Raw genomic sequence first — 8,384 nt, 5'->3', positions numbered from 1 at the left:
AAAAAAAAAGTAGAAACTAATTCTAAAAAGAGATAATTAGAATTAGCCAACAGTGGGAAGCCTCAGCAGGTGTTGGAGTGGTCAGGGCCTACGTGGCATCTGGGACTCCAGAGTGCTTTGCAAACCCAGGCATCTCCTGCACCTGATTTCTTGTAAAGAGAAAAGAGCACCCACACCCAGGCCTTTAGAGGTTTCAAATGGCTGCAACCAAGCAAGCTCCCCACAGTTTCCGTCCACCTCCCCAGAGCGGCGGGTGTCTCCCATCTCAGGGTTGCTTCTGACTTTGTTTATTCGAAGCTGAGTACATCTTCACCTCTCCAGAAAAGAGGGATGAACTTCGAGAGAGTTCACTGTGTCATTTGGTGGATCTACTTGTGCTCGGGGCTCCCAGGAGGGGGCGGGGCTAGAGGAGGTGGCGGCGGCAGAGGACTGACAGTCTCAGAGGTCAGGCAAGCCCAGCCCCCCTCGCCAGCTTTCTCTCCCTAGGGAGGAAGGGCTGCAGACCCCCTTAGGAGGAAATTAGCTCCGGCTTCCTCAGGCCCAGCCAGAGCAAATCGGCCTTCAAAAGCTCTGGGCCTCCAGGCCACACAGGAAGCCCCTTTGTGGCTCGCCAACACCTCCCTCTCCCCTGCCCACCGAACACTCCGGTCCAGAGCAGACTAGATGGGACTAGTCTTGCAGGACACAGGCAGGGACTGAGAGACTGAAAGCTTGGGTGAGGGAGGCTGACTGTCAGGTAACTGTTGAGCCAGTGCACTCTCCAGATCGGCACATTGTATCATCATCTACCGTGAAGAGGCTTTTGGGAGCACTGTGGTCCACAAGGTGTCTAGTCCCCAAGGATGGAACAACTCTGATCCTACCACCACCTGGGACATTCAAGCAAAAATAGGAGTGGGTGGGGCTTGTGGGAGCCAGGCTCAGACCAAGCCACATCCACCAGAAAGAGGACAGTTAGGGACCTCTCAGAGGTTTGAGACTAAGTTACCCCGAACACACACACACACACACACACACACACACACACACACACACACACACGTTACCCTTGCTCTCAGAATGGCCGTGAGAGGACTCTGGTCCCCAGTAATTCTCGGACGGTAATTCTCTGTTAGCTTCTTAGGGAGGAGAACAAGTCGAAAGACGAAGATAATGGCGCTCGGTTGAAGCAGCCAGGAAGCATGGAGTTTTAAGAATAAAAATAATATCTGCAAACAGTGACAGCATCCTAGACGTCCTCTTGCCACCTTTCCTGTTACTCCACTCCAGTGGGCCAAAAGGTTGTTGAAACTGGTTAACTTGGCTCAGAACCCTGATCCACTGTGGCTGGCTGGGCCCAACATTTTCTGACTCCCTGCACACAGCTAGTCCCTTGACTCTGTTGACACCTCTCCCTTTGTTAGACATTAGACTCAGTGCTCTCTCCCTCTCTCCCTCTTTCCCTCTCTCCCTCTCCTCGTCTCCCTCTCCCCCTCCCCTTCCCCCTCCCTTTCTTTCCCTTTCTCTCTCCCTCTCTCCCTCTCTCTCTCTCTCTCTCTCTCTCTCTCTCTTGCTCTTTTGCTCTCTCTCTCTCCCTCCCTCTCTCTCTCTCCCTTCCCCCCTCTCTCTCTCCTTCCCTCCTTCCTTCCTTTCTCTTTTTCTGTGTGTGTATTGCTGGAACACTTTCCCCAGTGCTGAGATTCAACGCATGCACCAAGGACGGCTAACTCAGCTTCCTAGACGTCTGGGACTCGGTGGTTGCCTCCTCCTTGCTCTACCGTGCCGGGGTTCCTCCCTAGGGCCGCAGGTTCCTCACCGGGAATCTGCTCAGTATTTCTCCTACAGTTAAGGGGACCTCTCCAAACCGAAGTCTTTTTAAGTCTTGTGATGGTGATGCTGAAGGTCAGAGCCAGAGTCTCTGACAAGAAAAGTAAGCGCCCTGCCGTGAGCCACATCCCTAACCTAGCACTGAATCTTAGTGCAGAAACCTCCTGCTTATCATTCATTCCTCTCTGAAGAAATTCCTTCAGAAATTTCATTCCTTCATTCCTTGCTGTGGTTGTTATTGATGATGACGAAGACAGCGATGATGATGATGATGATGATGATGATGATGATGTGTGTGTGTGTGTGTGTGCGCGCACGCATGCATGCCATGGGGAATTTTGTGTAGCCTTTCCTTCTATCTTTAGGTTGGTTTCAGGGCTCAAAGTCAAGTTGCCAGTCTCACTTCACGGGCACCTTTACTGCCACTCTGGTAAGAGTTTTTGTTGTTGTTGGTTTGTTTTTGGTTTTGGTTTTGTTAACCGGACTCAAGCTAGAGTCATCTGACAAGAGGGAACCACATCGAGGAAATGTCCCCACCCGATTGGCCTGTGGACAAGCCAGTGGGGCATTCTCTCCATTAATGATGGAAGTGGGAAGGTAGCTGTGTTTTGTGGGTATAGCTTTTGACATTTCTAAGGGACACAAACTCACAGCAAACTCCCTGGTCCCCTGGCTCTTACAATCTTCCATATCGATCCCTGAGCCTTAGGTACAGGAGTTGTACTATAGACGTAGCCACTGGGACTGAACTGTGCATCTCTGCATTCTGATGGGTTGCGGTCTTCTGCACTGGTCCCCATCTATTGCTAAGAGAGAGATTTCCTTGACGCCGGGGAGAGCGACTCCTATCTGCAGTTATGGGTATAGGAACGAGTATCTAGTATGTAGCTAGGGATCACAGCGGCTTAGTAAAGTTGCTGTTGTAGCTTCTCCTTCAAGATTCATGCCTTCTGTAGCCCTTCCAGTACCAGGTATGATTCCCCTCTTGTTAAAAGGGGCTTGCATCCAGTGAGAGAACCGCTGGGTACCAGCAAGGTGTGTGTCACTTAGGGGTTACAGTGCCATGTTGGTCATTGTTGTAGTTTATAGGTGCCATAGCTGCGTAGGATTTCCTTTCGGAGCATGCATGACTTTCTAGCACTGTGTAAGTTAGGGAGGGGGCTTTCTGGGCAGTTCCAGTTCAGAGGTCTCTGAGCTCCGTTTGGAAGTAAAAGGTGTTCTCAGCGATAAGGACTTACCTCCGGGGGGAAAGGGACCACCAAGGGCAATAGCACTACCCAGAATGCTTTGGGAGTCTCTTTGACAACTCTGACAAACAACTCTAAAGAGGTCTTGTGGGGGTGGGGGGGGTGGTGACTGGCAAGATGGCTCAGCAGGTAAGAATACTGACTGCTCTTTCAAGGGTCCTGGGTTCGGATCCCAGCAACCACATGGTGGCTCACAACCACTCGTAATGAGATCAGACGCCCTCTTCTGGTACGTTTGAAGACAGCTATAGTGAATTACACCAGTTACGCTGGAGCGAGCGGGGCTGGCAGAGGTCCTGAGTTCAATTCCCAGCAGCCACACACATGATGGCTCATGGCCATCTGTACAGCTACAGTGTACACATAAAATAAATAAAATAAATCTTTTTTTTTAAAAAAAGAGGTCTTCTCTGGTTGGAAAGAAGGCTCAGCAGTTAATAGCACTGACTGCTCTTCCAGAGGTCCTGAGTTCAATTCCCAGCAACCACATGGTGGCTCACAACCATCGGTAATGAGATCTGATGCCCTCTTCTGGTGTGTCTGAAGATGGTGACAATGTACTCATATACATAAAACAAATCTTTTTTTTTTTTTTTTAAAGAGATCTTCTCATGTCTGGTGTGTATTTAATGGTCTATGTAGCTCTTGGAAGAAGCATTATCAGCCGAGAAGAAAATTTCATTTAAACTATATATGTTTACACACTGACTTAAGGGTATTATAGGTATGTTTTAGGTAGATAGTTAACAGGTTGGTCCCATATGAATTTTTCAGAAGCCCTTACTGAAATTCCACCCCTCTGCCCCCTTTATTCATCTTCCTCTCTCCTCCCTAGTTAGAGTCCCCAGTTTTCCCAGTTATTTCAGGTCACTAGTACCCTGACATTCCTTTCTCTGCCCCGACCCCTGCTCCCACAATGGTCCCATTTTACTTTGCTTATTCTGCAGTTACCCCAGATATGTGACACTGTTGTCGTTCTAGGTCATCTAGTCCAAAATGAGTTTGTGTAGGTCCACCCTTTTACCTGCAGCCTTTCTTGACACCTTAGTAGTGTTCCAGAAGTTTGCTTTGACGCTTCGTATTATAATACTGAATGCTGGCCGAGGTCGCCTCAGGGACGAGGAGAGCCTTGGGTATACCACGTGATATGATGTGACCCTGCCCCGCCCCCCAAGTTATCCCTAATTAGTCAATAGAGATGCCTATAGCCTATAGCTGCACAGAAGAGAGATGGGTGGTGTTTTGGTTCCAGCCCTGGGGTCTAAGGCAGGACCAGGTTGGGAAAGAGAAGAAGGGAGAGAGAGGAGAAGATACAATGGGGTAGGATCAGGAGAGCGTGGCCACGAGGGCTGGCCAGTTGGAGTTAAGAGCATCCCAGATGGAATATGGCAAGTTATAACTCGTGGCTACTGATAGGGCACTAAGGTGGGGATAGAAACCCTACTTGATATTAAATATTTACCAGCACCATAGTGTATATGAAGCACATTTTTATTATCTGTTCTTTAGTCTTAGGATAGTTCGGTTGTTTCCATTTCCTGCTGTTGTGAATGGAGCATCACTGACCATGGCTGTGTAAACATGGGCATGGGGGATGGGGGCTGTTGAGTCTTTTGGGCGTTTGCCAGGGAGCGGTATAGCTGGCTCATATCACAGGTTTATTTTTAGGATTCTTTACACTGATATCCATAGAGGCTGCACCAGTTTGCAATCTCAGCTGTAAAATCTGGGTTCTCTTTACACTGCACCCCTCCCTGTGTTTGTTGTAAGTTTTTCTGTTGTCCCTTGCCATTCTGACTTGGGTAAGAAGAAATCTCAAAGTTCTTTGGATTTGTATTTCCCTAATTGCTAGAGACAACGCACACTTTAGAGATATCTCTTATTCATTTGTTTTTCTTTCCTTTTTTTTTTTTTTTAAAAAAAAAGATTTATTTATTTATTTTATGTATATGATACACTGTAGCTGTACTGATGGTTGTGAGCCATCATGTGGTTGCTGGGAATTTTGAATTCAGGGCCTCTGCTCGCTCCAGTCATCCCTGTTCTCTCCGGCCTAAAGATTTATTTATTATATCTAAGCACACTGTAGCTGCCTTCAGACACACCAGAAGAGGGCTTCAGATCTCATTAAGGCTGGTTGGGAGCCACCATGTGGTTGCTGGGATTTGAACTCAGGACCTTCGGAAGAGCAGTCAGTGCTCTTAGTTGCTGAGCCATCTCTCCAGCCCTTGTTTTTCTTCTTTTGAGACTCTCTGTTCAGATCTCACCTTTTGAAGGTGACATTTTTATTTTGTTCTGATTTTGAGTTCTTTGTTTCTGGCTATTAATCCTCCATCAGATATATAGTTCACAGAGACTCCCATTCTGTGAGCTGCTTCTTCCTCTTCTTCTTCTTCTTCTTCTTCTTCTTCTTCTTCTTCTTCTTCTTCTTCTTCTTCTTCTTCTTCTTCTTGTTTTGTTTTCGAGACAGGGTTTCTCTGTGTAGCCTTGGCTGTCCTGGAACTCAGTCTGTGGACCAGGCTGGCCTCAAACTCAGATGTCCGCCTGCCTCTGCCTCCCAAGTGCTGGGATTAAAGGTGTGCGCCACCACCGCCCGGCTTGTGAGCTTCTTCTTAACTGATTGTTTCCTATACCCGTGCAGAAGCCTTGCAGTTTTAATGAAGCCCCACTTGTCAGTCATTGGCCTCAGTTCTTGGGCAGATGCATCCTACACAGGAAGTCCTTTCCTATGCCCTCACCATGTAAGTACCGCCTATGTTATTTTCTAGCCGTTTCGTGTCTCTGGTTTAGGTTTTTGATCCGTTTGGGGTTAGCTTTTGTACAAAGTCACAGAGATGTTCTTCTTCATGTGGACATCAGTGTCCCCAGTACCACTTGATGAAGAATGAAGATGCTTTTTTTTCCTTTCTTTTTTTCCCCTACAGTGTTTGCTTTGGGCATCTTTGTCCAATAGTAAATGCTGACATTACATGCACTCACCTTTAGGTCTTCAATTCTGTTCCTTTGGTATCCGTGTCTGGTCTTGGGCTGGTGAGCGACATATTTTTTTTATTGCCACAGCTCTGTAATATTTCTTGCGGTCTGGAGCTACAGTCCCTCCAACATTGCTCCTTTCTGCTCAGGATTGTTTTGGTTCTCCAGGGTCTTTTTGTGGTTCTATATGAATTTTAGGACAGCTTTTTTTTTTTTCTACCTCGGTGAAAGATGAGATGGAGATTTTGACTGAGATTACCCTGAACCTGTAAATAACTTTTGAAATAATGGTCATTTTTACAATGTTAACCGTACCAATCCATCTGGGATGTCTCTCCATTTTTTACTGCCTTTCTCTGTCTTTCTTCAGAGTTTTAAGGTTTTAATTGTGGAGGCCCTTCACCTCCTTGGTTATGCTTAGGTATTTTATTCTCTTTGAGGCTATAGTAAATGGGAATATGGCCACAATCTCCTTCTCTATATGCTTGTTGGTGTCATATAGAAAAACTACTTATTTGTGCAAGTTGATCCTATGTCTTGCCTCATGGCTGAATTTGCGTCTCAGTTCTAGAGGTTTTGTGGTAAATCTTTTAGGATCTCTAATATGTAGTATCACATCATCTGCAAACTGGGATCATTTGACTTCTTTCTGTTTGTGTAGTTTGATTTCCTTTTCTTGTGTTGTTGTTCCAGAAGAGTGAAACATTGCAAAGGAGTGTGTGTGGGGGGGTGATGGACACCTCTGTCTCATTCCTGACCATGGTGGGGTTGCTGCCGTCTCTGCTTATGATGATGTTGGTCCTGGTGTCTCATGTGTAGTTTTGATTATGTTAGGGTGTCTTAGTTAGAGTTTCCAATGCTGTGAACAGACACCATGACCAAGGCAACTCTTAAAAGGACAACATTTCATTGGGGCTGGCTTATAGGTTCAGAGGTTCAGTCCATTATCATCATGGCGGGAAGCATGGCAGCATCCAGGCAGGCATGGTGCAGGAGGAGCTGAGAGTTCTGCATCTTGTCCTGAAGGCAACCAGAAGAAGGTCTCCAGCTAGGAGGAGGGTTTCAAGGTCTGCCCCCACAGGGACACACTTCTTCCAACCAGGCCACAGCTCCTAATAGTGCCACTCCCTGGGCCAGGCATGTCCAAACCACCAGACGCAGTGCTTTCCCTTTCTTCCTACATTCTCTAGGGCGTGTATCATGAAGGCATGTTGGATTTTTGTCAGCAGTTGTTTTTCTGCATCTATTGTGATCGTCATGTGATTTTTTTTTTTGTCTTTAAGCCCATTTATGTGGCTTATTGTCTGTCTTGACTCTTATGTTGAACCATTTCAACATCCTGCATTTCAAGGATTAAACCAACTTGCTCATGGCAGTCATAATCTTTTGATATGTCTATATTCTGTTTGCAAGTATTTTTTTCAATATATATATGTATATGTGTTTATATATGTGTATATATATACATATATGTGTGAATATATATATATACATATGTATATATATTCATTCTTTGGGAATTTCACATCATGCACCCTGATGACACTTATTTCCTAGTCCTAACATGTCTACCCCCACCCTTGTGACCTCCCCCATCCCCAAAATTAAAGTTAAAGATCCAGTTTGTGTTATCTATATACTCACTGGAGGATGGTCAAACTCCCATTGGCCCACCCCTTAAACAGAACTGGCAGGAGCCATCAATGGTGGCTTCAGCTTCCTATGGCGCTTTCTAAGAGTTCTCTTCAATGGCTTCCTGTTTAGACTGCTACTTTTTTCTTTTTCTCTGGGGGTGGGGTAAGGTGGAGGTATGGGTTGTCCCAGAAACCTTCCATGTCCCTCTTCCTCAACTCTGCATCTGCAGTCATTGGACACAATGCTAAGTTGCTTTTAACAGTCAGTGGGGACATAGATCATGGGCTTCCATATGGTTTCCGGGGACAGCACCGACCACCAACATAGCCATCTGCTGCAGTAGGCTCAGAGACCCAGATGAGACCCTCTGAGGCAGCACGGAGCACAGACATCACCAGGGTGGCAGCCTCAGATGGCAGCACAGGCTACTCACTGATAGGGCCCCCTAGCGGCAGCACGGCCCAGGGACATCAACATGGCTTCAGGCCAAGGACATCTGAATGGCCTTCAGTGATAACACCGGCCACGGACATCAACATAGACTACAGCTGTGGTCAGACCTCAGACCCAGACTTGGCCCTCAGCGGCTGCACAAATCTGGGCATCACTATGGCCTTAGGAGGCAGTGTGGGTGGGCCACTCACGTCTGCCTGGTCCTCACCGTGGACCCGGTCGGTCGGACTCATCTCCAGCCCCACCTCTCTCTCTCTCTCTCTCTCTCTC

The sequence above is a fragment of the Mastomys coucha genome, unplaced genomic scaffold (assembly GCF_008632895.1).
Source record: "Mastomys coucha isolate ucsf_1 unplaced genomic scaffold, UCSF_Mcou_1 pScaffold3, whole genome shotgun sequence".
NCBI lineage: Eukaryota > Metazoa > Chordata > Mammalia > Rodentia > Muridae > Mastomys > Mastomys coucha.
Note: the sequence above shows the minus strand (reverse complement) of the source record.